The sequence below is a fragment of the Lissotriton helveticus genome, chromosome 2_1 (assembly GCF_964261635.1).
Source record: "Lissotriton helveticus chromosome 2_1, aLisHel1.1, whole genome shotgun sequence".
Classification (NCBI taxonomy): Eukaryota; Metazoa; Chordata; class Amphibia; order Caudata; family Salamandridae; genus Lissotriton; species Lissotriton helveticus.
The window spans coordinates 795,845,327-795,865,715 of NC_136059.1; the positions used below are offsets into that span (position 1 = coordinate 795,845,327).

The window sequence follows — 20,389 nt, forward strand, 5'->3', positions numbered from 1 at the left end:
ACTGGCAAACGTTTGCTGTGTATTTATTTGTAGAGGAGCGCTTTCTCTTGTCCACACAGTAAGTTATATGGAACAATAAATTAGAGGAGAATATAATGCCAGCTAGAGCTGTGCATAACATATCATACTTGTTCCCATTCCTGAACCATGTCAAGGTTTTAAATGTTTGTGAGTCAATTGTTATCCAATGTATACATCCATTTCAGGCTATAGCCTGTTTGGAGCCAAAGACAGGCAAGTTGACACCAAAAGAGCTACAGAAAGGTGTAAAAGGTAGAGTACTGAATTTTATTAGTAAAGTTTTCTCAAAATATTCAGCAGGATGTGCAAGAATTTTTTATAGCAATGCTAGGACTATTAGAGGAAGAGGATGTTAATATATATGAATTATTTGGTTTAAGTTATAAATGGAACAATAATTGTGAAAATTGGGAATTCACTTCTAGCACTGAAATGAATTCGGAACGATTCCTCTACTTGACGTTACCAGATTGTCAAGCAGTGGCCTTTGAAAATGTAACCATAAATTCTCATCAAGATATGACCTGTCCAAACTGGAATGGCATTGTTAGCAAAACAACAATGGATTTATGCCCAGATCTCTGTACTCTAGTGAATGTATGACAATGTTCTGCATTCAGTCCATTAATTGTTCTTTTTGCATTTGTCACCCCGAGTGGAACGGGTGTGCCCAGACATGGGTCCATGCTCTTCATGTCACTGGAGTCAAGCTATCCTGGCTGATGAGGGCTGAAAGCCTGAAACTGGTCCTAGGAAGCTTGTTTCCAGTCCAGGGAGGACCTGGCCTGGCAGTTCGGGTTTGACTATTCCATTTGGGTGCAGGGTCAAGACTGATTTGCAATGGCTGGGTCCAAACTGGAATGGCATGGTGAGCAAAAAAATGATGGATTTAGGCTCATATCTCTATACTGGGGTCAATGTATGATGTTCTTCTGCATTCAGTCCATCAATTGTTCTTTTTGCATTTGTCACCCCGAGTATGCCCAGACATGGGTCCGGTGCTCTCCATGCCACTGGAGTCAAGCTATCCTGGCTGATGAGGGCTGAAAGCCAGAACCTGTCCTAGAATGCTTGTTTCCAGTCCAGGGAGGACCTGGCCTGGCAGTTTGGGCTGGACTGTTCCCATTGGGTGCAGGATCAAGACTGATTTGCATATGGCTGGGTCCAAACTGGAATGGCACGGTGAGCACAAAAACGATGGATTTAGGCCCGGATCTCTGTACTGGGGTGAATATATGACATTGTTCTGCATTCAGTCCATCAATTGTTCTTTTTGCAAACTGCAGATTAGAACTTAGGTGTACGTTGTTAGTAAAAATGTATGGTAAATAGGTCATAATCATGCTATAAGGATGCAGAGTGGATGGTAAAATGACATACTTTGTAGCTGGACAAATTTTCATTTAAAAAAGAAGTTTTACAACTATAGCAAACATATTTCATGAAGGAGTTAATATAACCTCTACACACAACACAATATATAAAAAATGTCAAACAGGATGGACAGCGTGCAATGAGATGTCATTCAAATCAAGACTATTTAAAAAGCTAACAAACTTATATTTGCTATTTCTAGAACCAAAGTTCTTAGAACAATATGTTATTGTGTTGAAATGTATATGAATTATGAGTTTCTGAGACATTATTCGGCCTATTAGGGGTATTGTCTAGAGCATAATGTTAGAAATGAAAGACTGTTTTTAACTGAAGGTAATGAATTTATAAAACATTACAGGGCTTCATTCTGTTACTATAGATAAAAACTATACTAAGGTACTATAATACCAGCAGCCTTAAGTTGCATCTAAGAAGTCTCTTTTCCACTCACCATTGTAACTTGTTTTGGCTGCCTAATGTTCAAAATGAAATCCTAAAAATGTCCTTTGTTTACTTTTTTTCACAGAGCTTGAACTGCTGCAAAAAAAGAAGAATAAAAATTAACAACTATGGTTTTCCACATTCAGGAAAATTAGATCCACAGACTGCTTCCCAGCTGTTACGTTGGTATTACAGTTCATGCGGAAGGTAGCAAAACGCTTTAGATCTGGTGACATTTCACTGCATGTTCTCTCCACTTAAGATGGAACTTTGTTGTCAGGAGCAGGGGTGGCGGTCTGGAGGCTGATTCCTTTCCTTTTTTCTCTAGGGAATTGTAAGTCGCATCTTGTGATATGTTTTCAAGTGGTACAGCATACTTGTTGTACCACTTGAACATTTTAGTTCTGAGCCCGAGATAATGGCTTTTCACATATGCTACACTTCACCAATTTGCTGTAAAACTGTGTAAACCAATTACATTTCTTTGTTTGGTAGTTATGTTCTATTTGTGAGTTCTGATGTTGAAAGCTATTTTTTGAAACTGTTGTTTTTTATAAATATGTTGTTAAAATATAGTCAAACCATTATGTTACTAAACAGCTAAACTCGAACTTTCTGTAAAATATGTCTGTATATCTATTTTACACTTTGTCATTTGTATTCGTGACTACTGATGTCATTACGACCTCCAGGCGTTGCTGTGAAGAAGGAAACTGCATTTATGATGTAGTTATTTCGATGAATACAAAAGTTAAATTAGTATCGTAATAAATAGCTACACTGAAACTTTATGTAAATTATGTCTATATATGTGTTTTACACTTTGTCAAAAACACGCAGTATTCACATTGTGTGTCCTTGGCAAGTGCACTCACTGTAAAAAACAAAGGTTACAGGGACGTTATAGTTAGGAAATAGAATTTAAGAAAACCTTTGGAAATTAATCGAAAAAACAAAAGTAACAGGGACCCTATAGTTAGCCTAACATTTCACTTGTACATAACCAGAGAAATTCATCAGTTATAGTTAGCTGACCTCACTATAACTCGTGCCCCCACAATGCACTGCTTATTACCTCACATATTACACCACTCATGGCATGGTCAGTGACATCACTTACGACATCACTGATGACATCTCAAATGACATCACTGATGACATCATCCAGTGACTGTTTTTAAAAAGTTTATAAGTGTTAAATAATTGATGAATCATTGGATTTATGACTGCCTGTATGGATGATTCAGTGGGTGTGTGACTGACTGTATGAGTGAGTGATTAGGTGTCTCAGTGAACATATGGGCGAGTGACTAGGTAGTGAGAAATCCGTATCAGTCTTTCAGTTGGTGTCTAAGTAGCTGTATGGGTGTGTGAGTGGATACATGAGTAGCTGTATGGGTGATTGATTGGTTGCCGGAGTACCTGTATGGGTGTCTGTCTGTGTGGGTGGGTGAGAGGGTGTGTCAGAGGTATATGGGTTAGTGAGTGCATAAATGAGGGGCTGTGTAAGTGACTGAGTGTGTGTATGGCTGTCTCAGTGAATGAACGGATATGTCATATGGGTGAGTAACGACATATGTGAAAGGCAGTATAGGTACGCGTTGGAGTATATGAGTGACTGTATGTGTCAGTGAGGGACTGTGATTGCGTCTATATGGATGAGTGTGGGTTCTTGTGTCAAGGTGAGTGAGTACATGTTAGTATCTGTATGAGTAAGAGGGTGCATGCGTGTGTATCTGTATTGGTGAGTAAGTGGCGATGTGATTGACTGTATGGGTGCATGAGTAGGACTCTTTTCTTGGCCCCTGACCTTGCTACTGGAGTGCTTTCCTTGTCCCTGGTGCCTTGATCCAAGCAGGGGGTGTGCCATAGCATGGTGCAGCTGCTAAAGCACTACATCGCCCATAACTCCAGCGTGACTCATCACCTTCTTGGTATTAGCCCACTCAAAGACTAAGCGGGACGTGTGCAGGCCGTCCTCGGGCAAAAACTGGGCCAAGGGTGCGCCCGTCCGTGCCCGTCAGCTATAGTAAGAGGCAGGGCTGGGACCTCTCTCTTGGCTGGTGGTGATAGAATTCTTTTTGATTTCCCTGGCTGAACGAGCACAGCAAGTATCCTGAGATAGCTGTATTCTACTTTTCTTGAGCTGCTGACATTTATATTCATTTTGCCCTGACTTTGGTCCCTGATGTAGCAGTGGACTTTTATACTTACTGCTATTTGTAACCAAACCGCTTGGCTCCGTTTCTTTGTTCTTTGCTGGTTTCTTGTGTTTATCTAAAAGAGGTTACATTTGGACTACATTTTTCAGTTATTATATGTACTAGGTCATGGGGAAAAGAAAACACCCGGGTTCCACAGTGGTTAAGTCACCTATTAAACCTGTTTCTCTATCATGAATTAAATTACGGGTGCAATGGGTGCATTAGACAAACAGATCCTCAGTGTGGAGGAAACATTAACCACTTGCACAGAGGAGATTGCCGAACCTGTAAATCCAAGTGAAATTGTATCAACTGCTACTCAATATAACTCTCACAGTGGGGTGAATCCTGTTTTACCTGACTGAGATGGGAATACCTCTAATTGCATTCAACATCTACTTTGATTTCTCACCCCCCAATGAAACGCTCAAAAATACTGAGTAGCCTCTGGTGATTCCACTTTAAACCTTCTTCAAGAAGAAATTATAAAAAAATAGAAAGGCCCAAAAACTCCAAAGGGATAAAATAGACTATGAGAATGGCCAAATATTTACTTTTTTCCCAAAAATATTATGCAATGAAGATACAAAAATAAACTGAAAAAAACATAGTCAATCAGGATGATAGAATCAGTTTAGTACTTCCTTGCACAATATCAGCTTCTGATCTGAGCTCGGCCTTAGAAAGCGAATCCGATTCTGAAGGAAACAGGCCACCAAATGATCGTACAACCAGGGGCAACAATCTCACACTAGCGAAGGAACTGGATTTTTTAAGACAACAGAGACCAAACGCTGTGACCGAGAGTGCCAAATTACAAAGCAAACAAAGGAGAAACAAAAGGCATTGAGAAAGAAGACAACAGCATAGAAAACACAAGAAGAAGGAAACAACCAATCACCAAGTGGAGACGCAAGTAAATACAGTACAGCAGGACAATAAGATGGTAATCAACCTGTCAGACGGGTTCTGGAGAAAGTGGAGAAACAGCTTCTAGCCCTGGGACTTTCATTTTGTCCATAGAGTACTTTTAGCTATATCCAAACCAGAATCAACATCTACAAGTTGATTCACAAACTCAAGCTAAAAAAATATCACTTGCAGGGAGCTAATGGCGCAAACAAAAACATTCTGTCAGCCAACCTTGCCAAGAACACTAATATTATCAATCATTCGGAAAATCTACCTATTTCAGATATTGAACTCATTCAAGAATTGCAAGCACCACAAAATGAAGATCAACAGACCAGCTCTGGACTGTCTACAGAAACAATGATATTGCAACAGGGATTAAGGACTCATGATACCAATGCGATGACCTTCAAACCTAAATCAAAATTTAAATCTATCATGTCCCGTTATTTGATCGATATTTTCAATCAAAATCTAATAGCTCAGATGACAAAACAGAATTATGCAATACAGAGAGCTCACATCAAGGGAAGTAACCATAATAGAAAATTCCAAGAATTATTGATCAAATTGCAGAACATCAAACAGATAGTAATCCGTAACTCAGGTCAAAGGCGGCAACATCCTTATCTGGCTGCAATCGGGCTACATGAAAGAGGCTCCCAAACATCTAAACGATTTGCTATATTAGAAGAAAAGCAAGATACAAACACTTAGAGCAGTATACAATGTTTTTTATTCAAAAATTGCAACATGGAAAAATGAAGGATTGCCTAGCATTGATTAGTACAACTTTTTAAGACATGACCAACCTGTAATGCCGGTCATTTACCTTATCCTAAGAGACACAAAAAGTCCATAACACCACCAGGCAGGCCCATCATCTCTGCCAGGAACTGTCTCTTGGAAAACACTTTCCGCTACATTGATTTCTTTTTAAAAGAATACGTTTGCAGCTTACCATTGTTTCCCCAGGATACAGGGGACTCTAGATGTTACCACCCTCTATTTAAGCATAAACCAAAAAGATGGACTAAAAGCAATGCATTTTAACAGTAGATCACTTATGCTGTATGAACATAGCAAGTTGTTATTATGCATGGCTCAATTTTGCTTAGAAAACAATTTCTTTATGTTCATCAGTGAGATCTTCCAGCATATCCTTGGGGTCGCCATGGGGGCCAGCTGCTCCCCCAGTTATGCTTGTCTGCATATGGGCTGGTGGGAGGAGCGGGTCCTCATGGCTATCCTCAGTGAGATTATGGACAAGCATGTGATCTGCTGATTCTGTTACATTGATAATGTACTTGTTATATGGAGGGGATTTAAAGACAGCGCACAGAACTTTGTAGCTGATATCAATTGCAATTAAATCAATATTAACTTTCCAGCTCAAATAAGCTTACATGAGGTTGATTTCCTCGATGTTCATGTGTTTATAAAAAACAACAGGATTGAAACTAGATTGCGCAGGAAGGAAACAGCAGGTAATTCATGCCAATAGCTTTCACCCTCAGCATTGAATCCGTAGTATTCCATAGGGAGAAATGTTAAGACTGAAAAGAATTTGTAGCAGTGATCTGGATTTGAAAAAGGCCCAAATAGAATCCCAAAAAAGATTTGTTTCTAGGGGATACACTGCCACAATTTTTTATTTAGCCATAGCCAAAACAGAAGATGTAAGTAGAGGAAACTTACTTACAGTGATAGCATTTGAAATGACTGTGGGAGCAAACAAGAATTAGAAGGAGAAACCAGGCTGATTTTAACTTACAGCATACAGGAGCGACAATAGAGAACTATTCTCAGAACAAATTGGCCTTTAATCCTTAATGATCCAGTAATAGGTCCCAAACTCCCAAAAATCACCTAAGATCACCTTCAGGAGAGCCGTCTCAATGAGTAATGTGCTTGTTAAAAGTAGCCCTGAAATCTCAGAAGAAGGCAATTGGCTCTCTTCCAGAAAGGGATTTTTGAAATGTAACTCATGCCGGGCTTACCAATTTGGGGTAAACATGTCACAATATCATTCTCCTTTCCATGACAGACCAAGCATGTGGAACTGTGGAAATGCCATGTTAGTTAAAAAAACTTTAGAAATTCACAGATAAAAAGGGTTGCAGGGACATTATTGTTCGTTATTAGCATTTAAAAAACCTTAGAAATTCAATGAAAAAAACCAAAGGTTACAGGGACTTTATAGTTAGGGTCAGATTTCACTCCTACGAAACCAGAGAAATTCAACCATTGTAGTTAGCTGAGTTAACTATAAATCGTGACCCCACAATAAACTGCTTATGACCTCACATATTACATCACTCGTGACATGGTCAGTGACATCACTCATGATATATTTGGTGTTGAAAGTGTGTGTGCCCTCTCCCAAAAACATGGTAACATTGGCTTACACCATTGGCAGGTTTAACTTGCTTGAAGACCCTAGTAAAATGTTTCTACCTGTACCCAGGTCCTGTAATTAAATAATACTAGTGGGCCTATAGCACTAATTGTGTCACCCACCTAAGTAGCCTTTAAAACACAGTAGCCTTTTCAACACATCACAGGCCAATCATTGCAGCCAATATGTACAGTTTTCAACTACCATTCCAAAATGGCACAATGCATTTTTGCCAGGCCCTAACCTTCTTTTGTAATACATAGAAGTCACCCAAATGGTAGGCTCTAAACAGCTCAGAGCATAGGGTGCTGTGCATTTAAAAAGTTGGACATATACCTTTACTTCTACATGTCCTGGTAGTGAAATTATTTTTTTTAAATACTAACTGCAATGCCTACCCCCCTCCCTTAGGATAACATTGGGTTGCCCTATTACATTTAATAAGTACAAACTTTCAATTGGCAACACATGGGAACGTTAAACAATTGTAATTTAAAACCCTCTTTAATGATAAAGTCAGATTTTAAGTCACAATTCCACTTTAGCATTTTCTTATCCTACTCATTTGGTGACTGCAACCTATATTCTGGGTCTAGAACTAGGTGAGACTGGAAATTGGTCCTTGTGCATTGCTCCCAGGCAGAGAGACAAAGGAGAATAGGTGTTTGCAGGAAGGAGCGGTCACCTACCACACTTGCACGTCACAAAGCCTTTGCTTGAACACGCTCACATATGGCTGAAAACTAGTCTTTTGTGATCAATAGACAAGCTAGGTCGAGTGCAAAGAGGCAGGAAATTCCAAACGCCTAGGTGGGTGGAAACTTTCAGAACTTCTCCTACTTTAAAGTGGGTACCCCTGTACCTGTGGAAGACTAAGAAGGACTACAGTACTGGCCTGCAAGTAGGACTGCTACTCTGAATCCCTGCTGAGTGAAAAGGACTGATCCTGCATCTTGATCTCAGGACCACCAGAGTGATTGCAAGGGTTAGTTGGCTGACATCCGGATTACGGACAAAAAAAGCTCCAACCACTTTGAACTCAGCACCTGGATCTGTCTGCTGTGAGTCTTGACCCAAAGTGGTTCCACCCCAGTCCTGTACCCTTTGAAGTGGGGCTGAAGGTTGAAAGTCCAGCTGTGGTTAGAACCAATGTAGCGCAATGCTTCTCTGTGCAGCTCCACTTCGGAGCTGCTGCAGTACAACACATCCCAGACAGTGGACCTTGTGTCGTAGCCCGCAGTCTCCTCGGAACAGCCACTACAAGACCCACCCTCAACGCAGACCTTCCCATTTCAAGCCCCTCCGCAACCACATCCTCAACAACGACACAGGACTCCAGATCACAGCTCTGCAGCTTCTTCTGAACTACCAGACAGTGACACATTTTCAACGCAGGACTTCACAACATAAGCCTCTAATTGATGGCATCCTTGATGATGATTCAGAACTCCAAGACAGCTTGGTTAGAGAAGTTTAATATGTGCATGTCAGGTTGACCATCGCAAGATAGCTGGCCAAAAGGGCATGCACACTTTAAACAAATGCACAGCTCCCTGCTGCCACTCAGCAGAAATAGCCCCGCCCTGCCCTGATACTCAGTTAAGGACAGGTTGCTGTAAAATAAAATGGTCATAAATAAACTGTATTAACATTTTATTTTTCAGTTGCTCTGGGGCATTGTTTTAGTGGAGCGGTGCTCCTCCGCACTCATGGAGGAGCCGCTCCTGCATATTTTACTTTATTTGTTAGAAATGCGTGTCTCTAGTTGGCAGAGGTAGGTACCTTTGTCCAAATAAGGACCCTTGCTTCTAGTCAGGGTAAGGGGGATACACACTTTAGATAGCCCCTGCTCACCCCCTTGGTAGCTTGGCACAAGCAGACAGGCTTATCCCAAAGGCAATGTGTAAAGTATTTGGACCAACACTCATAGTAACACAGTGATAACACCGCAAATGGACTCAACGCCGGTTTAGAAGAATAAATTATCTTTATCTAAACTTAACAAGACCAAAAGGACAAAAATCCAACATAAAAGTATTAAGAAAAATTACTTTTGAAAGGTTTTAGCAACTGAGTCCATAGAAAACTATGGATGTGTGATTTCTTGGAAAGTACCTGGATGCGTGATTTCCTGGAAAGTACCTGTCATCGCAACAAAATTCACCAAGCCAAACAGCCGCAGCGATGGGAAGTGTAAAAAAACAAAGAGATGCATCGTTGCCTGAGACCATCGTGGATGTGATGTGACAGTTCCGCTGGGCACAGGGGAGCGATGCGTCGGGTCCAGTCTGTAGGGGGAAGTGACGCGTCGATTCTGAGACAACTCTGATCTGCGGGTGATGCGTCGGAAAAAACTTGCCGCACAGGGACAATGCATCGATTTCTTCTGCTGCGAGTCCCTCGATGCATTGATTCTAGCAGAGGCGACAGGCGCTGTGTCAGTTTCAGCAGCGGTGCTGTGGTACGTGGAGACTCTTCTTGCACCTCAGCGTTGCATCAGAAAAAACAGTTGCAAGAAGAGCAATGCATCAATTTTCATTGTTGTTGCGTTGCTTTCCAGCTCCCAGTAGCAGAAACAACCTCCAGAGGCCACACACAGCCACAGGCACTCCTGGAAGGTCAGAACTCTCAGCAAGTAAGTTCAGGGGAGCTGTGGGGGTAGTCTTTGAGTTCCTGAGACTTCAAAACAGGAGACAAGCTCTACTCGAGCTCTTGGAGACTTTCATCAAGCAGGTGACACAGAAATCAGCAAAGTTCTTCTCCTTTATTTGTCAGAAACAGCAACTGCAGGTCAACCCCTTACACACAGCAAGGGCAGTACTTCTCAGTTTCTCCAGCTCTTCTCCTTGGCAAAGGTATCTATTGATTCCAGAAGTAGTCTAAAGTTCAGGGGTTTTAGGTCTAATATTTATACTCCAACAAGTCTTTGTTCTCTTTGTGCAGAGAAGCCCGGTGCCCAGCCAAAACTAGTTCTGCCTTCTATGGTGCAGCTTACTGGTAGGAGGTGGAGACATCATTGTGGACAGCAGACCTGACCCACTCAGGAGAAAGGAAATCTCCTCCTCTACTCGAATTGCAGCCCAGGTCTATTCAGCCCAACCCTGACTCATAAGGCTTTCTGGAGCCGCTGCTCCTCTCCAACCCCTGACACTCCAAACCTAGACAGTCAATCCACATCCTAGCAGAGGCACACTGGATGGCTAAACAAGAAAATACCTACTTTCTAAACGAGGTATTTTCAAACACAGAATGTAAAAATCACCCTCACTAAAAGATGTATTTTACCATTCTGAGTTCAGGTATACTAAACTTTATTTTCCTACCTTGTTCCGAGGGGCAGTAATGTTTATAAAATGTCATAAGCAAACTCCCCATCCTGTCCTATGGGAACAGGTCGCCTTGCAATAGTGAAAAAACGAAATTGGCAGTAATTCACAATCAGGACATGCCACACACATTAGGGCATGTTCTATCTTTTACATACTCTGCACCCTGTTCACAGGGGCAACTTGGGCCTACCTTAGAGGTGACTCAGCTATAATTGATAGACACAGTGGAATATACTGAGCCTCATTTGACAATTTAAGGAACTTGTAATTTCCAAAGTAGGAAACAAAATCTTCAGGTAAGAATTTTAATAGATCAACTAAATTGCTCAAAATGGGTGGCATTTGGATTCAACACCATTTTTATACTTTATCATCCTCTGAGGACATTGTTTTTTTCAAGCTTACCTATGACCAAGGTTGAGTTCAATAAACGTATTTGAAATTATGATCGTCTTTCATGATTTTTTTCATTTTTCGGTGGCTTGTCTTTCACTTGTTATACTTCAGCTGCAGAGAAGTAGCATTTTCCTTTATGTTCAGTAGTTTATTTCTTCTTTTTTCCATTTTATTCTGATTTATAGCATCTAATGATTTGTAATTAGCAGAATGTTTAGAGGCAGGGCACAAGTCTATAGCTTCAACGTGTATCAAGGAATCAGTGCTAGGAAAAATTATTCCCAAAATTTGTATTTAGTGTTTAGAAAGTCTTTTTGGTTAATAGATTTGTATACACTACACTCTTGCTGTTAACTTCACTGGAACTATTACAAACTGCTGTTAAGGATTCCAAAACTGGACAAATAATTGTTCATAGCACCCTAGCAACCTGTGGCACCAACTGCACATGAGACTTTCTCATATTCTTCTTTCTTCGATACCATTCTGCTTTTGTGGTTCTAAAACCAATTACGTTCACTTCTTTTTGGTATACTTAAGACTGTCAGAATGTATTTGAGCATCCAGCCGGCATATATCACAAACCATCTATCAGGCAAGGTCAAGATCCAATATGGCAGACAAAGGGTTGGGCCAATCAGGAGACAGGCAATGGAGGCTATCACAGAAAGAAGGTTGGCCCACCAGCATTTGCAATAGGCAGGGCCATAGGGACTCAGACTAAGGCATTCTGGAGCAGACTAGGAAGACACTAGGCATGTGAAAACATGGACTGGGATGAAAAGAGTCAGAGTAAGAAGTCATGTCTCCTGATTACATTCCTTTGCCTGGCAACAACAATTGATAGATTACAATCGTTCGCATTCGTCTTGCATCCTTGCAGTTACACAGTTAAGCCTATATTGCTCAATTACCCCCTGCTACAGGTTTGTTTCCTGGGCCTGTGTTTCTGAAATTCTTTTTCCTTCCTTACTTCCTCGTTGATGGTGTGGGCCACTCTTTTTCTACTCCATCTGATTTCGTTTTGACATTGTGAATTCGCGGTTTGGTTCTCTGGCAGTCCCCTGGTAGCTGGGAAACTAGTTACAGCAATGTCTGCTGCTCTAGTGGGAAAGGCCCCATATCTTAAAATTCCACATACCTTACCTTGAACTGTTGCAGGTACCTTCAAAACAAATTGTTGTCTGTCTTTCATCAGATTACACGGTGTTAACAAATCCTGCACGTCCTGTCTGATTATTTCTGAATGCCATTTCTGAAGTTGCCTGACCAGCCACAAATCTTGCCCTTTCTTTCTCCTCCTGGCCCCTTTTTTCATCTAAGGGTGGTCCCTTAGCCCTGACTATGACCCAAAGGGAGAGAATGGGATACACGTCTGCTGTTCAAAGACATATGACACTGACAGAGGTTAGCTTGCGAAAAATGTCTCAATTTCCACTTATTGCACTTGGAATAGGTGCATTAGAGTAGATAATCTAGGACAACACAAATCCTATAAGCAAACAATTGCACCATGCTCTACTGGATGCCTTGATAACACAAGGGAAATACCAGGAGAGGACATAGTTTGGGGTTACGGTTCATGATCGAGGACTAGCAGAGTATTTGAACAATGCTCAAAAGTCTGCATTATTTTATTTTGATAAAAATATGCAATTTATAACATATATGGCACTCACTTCAACCCAGTACACCTGTGTGTGCGCTGTTTAGCCAAATACCAGTAGCTTAATAAACTGTACAAGGCTATGTAATGTTAACCCTTAAGTGTAAATTAGTGGTTTGTTATTTCCATTTCATACGTAAGACTAAAATCCGGGCAGCGGAAATATTCATTTAAATGTATACCTAAAATCGTGCTAAACAGCGACTGCTAACTTGCACGTTTAAAACAAAGGTATGATTGCTTGCTGAAGGTTAACATCTGTTTTGAATTACAAATTACTTCCATGTAAGTAAACAATAGCTCCCTTCAACAATAGCCCATAGAGATTATCATCAATACCTTAAATTGGGAGAAAAAAACACAGATATAGTTTTTTACATTGAAATGTGTGTAAATAGATGCCGTTGAGTGTGAAGATGCTTTTATTAAAATTAGAGAACAATCACTGGTCATTGTTTTTAAACTTATATAGAGAATCTGCAAACATACGTCATCATTACAAGTAGAATATATGTGCACGTTCCATATCATCTGCTAAATGTAACTTGACTTAAATACATTTGTATTCTAGGAGGATGGAAATGAAACTCGTGGTGAGTACAGTAAGTAGGTAGAAAAGCTGTTCGTGTGTCTGTACCCATCTGTATATGTCTCTTCTGGTCTTTCTACTAAGGGTTATTATATCCCCAGGCTGAAAATTAGTGAAATACACACTGACTCATTCTGACACCACCAGGGATCACGTCTAATATGTATGACAAATTATGAAACATCATTTATTCAGACTTTCTGCTGATGTCTTTCATAGGGTGAAGTAAGATGGTTTTATAATACTATTTTTTACGTGTTTTTATGGAACACGTTTATAAGAACTTCACGATGAATGATTACACGAATAATGTATAGTAGATTTTAGGCCAGATGTAGACTTTGGAGGACATAAAGAAAGCTACTGTAGTATTAATAATACTCGGATTTGTATAATGCGGGTAATCACCCGTGAGGCTCTCTCGGTGCTGTTCCTAGGCACTGCGAGAGTAACCGTCTGATTCATCAAGCTAAATTGCACTCGCAAAGGGCAAGATTCTCAATCTTGCCTTTTGCGAGTGCAATTTTTGCATTTGGGATTCATCATCCCAAATGCAAATTTCGCTATTTAAGAATTCGCACATTTGCGAAGAATTGAATTTAAGGAATCTCTATTTGAGATTCCTTAAATGCAATTCATGAAGCATTTTAAAATTACGAAAATGCAATTTTGGGCCGCTATTTACCGAGAGGTCAGACCTCTCGTTAAAAAGCAAAAACTTAGAAAAATGCATTTAAATGCATTTTTCTAAGTTGCATGTTACACACACACATGTCCTTTGGACATGTGTGTGCGCAACACCAATGTAGATTACATTTCAGGGGTGCTACAGGGTGTCCTTTGGACACCCCTGCACCCTTGAAATCGCATCCTTATTTGCGATTAGCTAATTGCTAATCGCAAATAAGGAATAACTCCCCATGCATTCCTATGGGCCTGCAGGCCCATAGGAATGCATGGGGAGTTATTCCTTATTAGCGATTAGCAATTAGCTAATCGCAAATAAGGAACATGTAGGAATCGCAATATTTATTGCAATTCCTACATGAATCCCGTTTTGCAAGTCCTTAATAGCGATTCGTTATGAATCGCTATTAGGGGCTCGCAAAACGGGAGAATGATGAATCAGGCTGTAAGTGATTTGCCCAGAATCACAACATTTTGAGCCGACACCGAGGCTCGAACATGGGTTCCCAGCTCCAAAGTCGGAAGCTCTGGCAGTTACGCCACACCATCTCCCCTAATAAGGGAGACAGTATATGCTGTCACGTTGCGTTGTAACAGAGGAACTCGTCAAATAAACTCTAAATCAGCCCCTTTGTTTTTTCCCTGAGGCTTAAAAAAGATACTACCAACTGCCCTTTTCTCTTAAATTCCACACAGAATATATCCTATCTGATTTCACCATGAGACAAGTTCTCACTGAAAAGTAAGAAAATGTTAATTACTGCTTCAGACTCCACTACTTAAAATGACCGCAAAGCCTCTGAAACACACATTTTGAAAACGTGCTCGAGTAGGCCATGACTTGCAATAGCTATTAATAGCTAAAAATCACCAAAACAGTTGTGTTGTTCATATAAGTGCTTACGTCTGTACCTGTTACTATGTACAGAAGGTCAGACAGCATTTCATAACAAAAGTCAGCAAGCACCTGAGGTGAACTTTTGGAATCCTACCTGGAATACATGTGATATTTCAGTTTTTAGAGATGTGTAGTATTGATTTGTAATTATGTTTATCTTTTGATCATGTTTACAATATGATTTTGTACATTATATTTTTCATTGTTGTATTTTCTTCCACATTTATTTGTATTGTCTTTGCGTTCCGTGTGTCTTTATAAAATGCATTATCTTCCTTCTGACATAAATCTAGAATCAACTGACTACATACTGCATCTCGCACAGTTATAGCCTGCATATGGCAGGCTGCCCACCCGCTGTCCAAGCACACCCATTTAGAGCAAGAACCGACTCAGAGTTTTCCCCACACACAGCTGCGATATATGGTGGATAGCTAGGCTGCTTAAACTATATTGCAAACGCATTAAGCTCCTGAACCTACAAAACAATGTACATTTTGGTACAAAGTTTCTGAGGTACCTATCTGCTTAGGTTAGCATATGAAATCAGACTAAAATAAACAGTGCTTAATTTGAGTCAGGTTGCAGGTAGGGGTCACTGGCACTCACTTATTGGGTTGGGCATTTATTTTTCCTCATCAGACTTTGACTCAGTACAAAACGGGGAAAAACACACTCAAGGGGAAAGAAGGAGGAAGAGAATGATGAAAAACTGTGACAAAGATATAACAACCTGAAAGAGTGAATTATGAGGCAAGGGCTGTAGGGTGGTAGATTAAAGAGGTATGAAGTGGAATCAAGACTACGCAGCCTTGGTACTTAGCACACAGACATACAATAGTGCCAGCCACAGGCTTCTGAGCAAACCTTGGGGCCCCAGCACTTGTTCTTTTACAAATTAGGCACTGCTGAAAGAACAGACTCAAAATAAACTACTCAAATGGTGACTTTACAAATATTTCAGTGGCCTGATCTCACTTTCTACCAATCATGCTAGGACTAGAGTTAGCACAGAACATTAACATATGCGAAAAATAAGCTCAGCTAATTTTTTTTAATTGAATGCATTATAAAACTGATTTATTTATAAGATATAGACTTTAGCAGTCTGTATTTTGGCGCTTATGGTTTTTCAGGTTTTGTTTGTAGTCGATAATCTTACATGGCATCTTTGGGCTTTAGACTGAGGCTGCATTCACCTCCTACTTTCTATGCTGTTCCGGCTAACCACAGAATGAGAAAGGGTGGACATGTGAATAAGATGTTACCTTGACGATGAGACTATATTACCTTCATCCAAAAAGCCCTTTTAAATTATCAAAACGTTCCTGCCATTCTCGGTCATTGAATCAATATAACATGCAGTCCTACTCAAAGACTAACATGTTGATTGTGCACACATGTCAAGGGTAAAGGGAGCATGTCTGCGTACACCTGCAGGCATGGTAGCCGGCACACAAAAGTAAATTACACATCTGTAGATGCCTCCTCTTTCCCCACTATTAAGGGCTGCTGTAGTCACAAGCTGCTCATCAGAGACCGCACACAGAGTAGGAACAATGGTATTGCTATGCATCGTTTCCTACTCAGGCAATCTTTCTTTAGAGGCTGTTTGTTTAGCGTGGCTTTCAGGAGCGCACCTGCTGCCTAGCATTCAATGTGCGAATGCTAGTGGGCTGTTTAAGTTAAACTGTTAATAAGGGAACAAAACTGTAGCAAATTAGTTCCACTCATTTAAACCCCCTGGATTTTTTGCTTTTGGACTATTACGTTTTATACTTTTACTGTGAGTGGGCCCCACTTACTAAGTCTCACTCACTGTAAATTCTGTGAAAATAGACTGAAAGTGTTAACTGCCAGTGTCTGACTTCTAAGATAAGGTCCGCTGCTGCGTAGCTTGGGTCAGATGCCCTGGACTGGTTTCACATGAACATGTGAGCACATGTGTATGCACATGTTTGTGCACTCAGCAAGTGAGACCAAAAACCAGCTTAGGGGCCGATTATGATTGCAGATAATCCGCATCCTCCGGGCCGGCGGAATCCACCGCCGGCCCGAGGATGCGGATTATCCGCTGCGGACTGGAAAAAGACCCCCCCACCAGATTAGGATGGCCTGGGGATCTTTTTTCCATCCGCCGCTTTTCCGTCGCGGTCGCCTTCCGACCGCGGCGGAAAAGCACTAACATGGCTGGCGGTGTCTATCAGACACCGCCAGCCATATTAGGATAGCTGCGGTCACATGCCTTTCCACAGCGGCATTTCCGCCGTGGAAAGGCATACGGTGTTGTCTTCGGGGGTCCGTTGCGCGCCCCCAGGGGTGAAGGGGGCGTGGGGGGTGCACATGGGGGGTACCTATGGTACCCCCCTGCCTTTGCGTGCAGGAAGCGGCAGGCATGACGCGGTGCCTACAGCTTCGTGCATGCAAAGGTAAACATGCTTTTTTTTATAACATTGCGGCGTGTGCTGCTGCAAGCAGCACCCGCCGCAATGTTAAGAATACAGGATGTGACCGCCAGGGTGGCGGTCACATCCTAATTGGCACGGAGGGACCGCCGCTGCCCCTGCGGACGGTCCCTCCTCCTCTGCGGTGGCGGACGGACGCCATCCTAATAGACCCCTTAGTTCGGTACCTGCGCAAGGTAGCCTATCGCAATACATACCCAGGGATTGGTGTTGAACTGGTATAGGCCGTACAATGTGAGAGGGCATGTATATCTATAGTGATTACTGAAAAGTTTGTGTGCTTCACTGATTTATACATTATGGGCAAAATCTTTGCCGTTATACAATTTTTCCCTACTTAGGCTAGAGATCTAGGTCAGGTACCAATACTAGATTAAAATAAAATGTGCCCTGACTGCGGACCAAAGTGACTTTGGTGATATCTGTGCTTCTTGGGGATAACAAGAAGCACGGATTTATGAGGATATGAGTATTTGTCATGATTCTCTGACTCAGCTCATAATTAGATTCCAGGACTTTGTCCCCTCCACCTCCACCCCTAACTGGGCCAAGGTTATAACTCTGCTAGCCACCCGAAGGATCAAAGGTCTCACCACACAATACAGCCATTTTCCTGTGCTTGGGCCTGTTTCTGGAAAAGGAAGAGATTGGATTGAAATATCCTTGTGCTAATAAAGCATGCTCAAAGTCGATATTAGATTTCATACTTGTGAATGGGCCACTGTTTACTCACATCGAATCATTCAAAATAAAGCAGCGCACAGAAAGCAACCATTCCCCACAACGCATAAATCAACCTTAATATTTTAACTCACAAGGTAACTCAGCTTCTGGGAACTAGGCTGCACACAACAAACCTGAAGAGGTTATTCTGGAAGGATTCCATGGCATGCTTAATTGGGTCAGTGCTTGAAACCTTTCTAGCTACTTAACTTAACAACCCCCAAATTATTATTATTATTAATATTATTAAAATCCAGCTACTGCATGGGAGAACTCAGTAACAACTATACTCACCTGTCAAAAACCAGCAACCCACAAAGCCCACCAACTGGCTCCCACACCGGCAGGATCTGCAGTGTTCCCCCAGCATTACGGTGCCTAACAGGGGCTCTAAACAGGGAACTACAAATGCTGGCTGGCAACCATTCAAATTAAGATATCATAGAAATGGAAAATGGGTTACACAGACAATACAAAAGAAAAACTCTGGGAGTACAAGAATGACCACACCAACAGCTTTTGGGCTGAACTGCTCACAGGACAGCAAACGCAGCAACTCCCAAAAATGTTGAGGAATATTCAACAACCGCGAAAAAGGTCAGGTAGCCAGCAATAAAGCCAATATCTCTCAAGATGCCTGGGCCACATTTCAAATCATCGCCACCACCATGGGATCCCCAAATCTCAGCTGTGGCAGACCACCAGCACGCTTCACCACTTTGACCACTTTCTTCTCTGAATCAAGAACAGAGCGCATTATCAGTAAAAGCAGAGCTGAGGTGCCCACAGCCGGAATGGCCTTTCTCAGGTGCTATTCAAAACAAACTCGCCTACACGGGCCAAAATCCTAATATCGCTCTACAATTAAGTGGTCATGAAAGGTCAGATTCCAGACTCATGGTGAGGGGCCATCATACACCTGATATTCAAAGGAGGAGGCCCTTCAACTCCAGGAAACTACAGGATAACCTAATTATTGGATAACGATGTAAAATATTACAGGGAACTCCTCCTAGAGGATCTTGATACCTGGTTATCTGAGAATATTATTATGCATGTACACATGTATCTAGGCGTTTTAATTGACAGCTGATGATCCTTCCTGCCCCACAAGAAATACCTACAGAACAGGACAGAATCTCTTCAATATGTATTTGTCAGGATCCTCTTTGAGGCCTTACCTAGAGATAATTGGGGAAAAATTGATCCCAACCATCTCATATGGCTCCAAAACCATACATGGTTGGGACGCACAGCTCCTTTACAGCCAGATCTTTAGCACATACAAGAAAGTCTTCAGATAACCATCCGGGCATCCCCGTCCCAAATACAGCTGGAGTTTGGACTTATCAGACAAAAATTAATACTTCTGGGGTAATACGTAAAACTTTGTCACAGACTCCGCAACTCAAAACTAAACACTCTAAATCAACTCCTATGGTAAAAAATGCAAGCCCCAAAGATCATCATCATCGGCATGGGTATATCTTACATTTTAAACTTACAATTAGGGGACTTGCAGAACTCAGAAACTTCACTCTAAGTCTTCACAGCTGCAGTCAACAAAGCATTGCAGCAACTCTTCTCCACCATCAACAACAGAATGCTGGCAAAGCGAACTCACACCTACCTGGTCATCAACAGCTACAAGGCCCTGTACCCATAATCCTAATTGGTAGCTGGCTTTTCTTCCAAAATTAAACTGCAGCTCAACATGTATCGACTTGGTGAGTTACTTGGTGAGTTACTGAAGTTAGATTTGTCAGGGAGCTGGTGTATTCTGGACGGTAGACAGAACTGAAGGTTAGGCGATCATCGATGGGCGATAATTGAGCACATAACATGCACTTGCGCAGCGCTACAAATGGAATGTTCATATTGGCTCAAACCCATTGTTTTTAACCAGAGTGACCTGAACGGGAAGTAGAGCTGTGATTGAGTCCCTGCAAGTTACCAATTACAGACTAATTGCTTGCTTTGTTAAATTCTTGACTGATGCAGCTATGAAACTTAACACTCAACCGGCTCGGTCTCCATAGTAATAATAATAATAGTCGGAGTGCTAATTACCTTTTGCACTGCATCTGCCCACAGAAACAAATGAAAGACTGCCAGACCTGTGGCCTTAAACACAGGAGCGGTTTCCCTTTGAAGTTTTGGAGGAAAAGGATGAGGAAGCTGTGACAGCTGGGGCGGAGCTGAGACTCTCAGTGAAGGTCTGCTAACATACTACTTCAAGCTGCCATGTTGAAATGTCCCAAAATGCTGTGCAGGAGGGTTATG

General features: G+C 41.5%; 1 protein-coding gene across 3 annotated transcripts in view; it reads right to left on the reverse strand.

Annotated features, from left to right (window-relative positions):
• Positions 1 to 20,389, reverse strand: part of KCNN2 (potassium calcium-activated channel subfamily N member 2) — a 656,625-nt gene that overhangs the window by 217,708 nt on the left and 418,528 nt on the right. The window contains exon 1 of one of the 3 annotated variants that reach the window (XM_078675529.1): positions 1,850 to 1,919. The exons of the other annotated variants lie outside the window; for them this stretch is intronic. The gene's annotated coding sequence lies outside the window, so the exon portion shown is untranslated. Of the gene's footprint in view, positions 1 to 1,849; positions 1,920 to 20,389 lie in introns of those variants that run through there. 3 annotated transcript variants of the gene reach the window in all.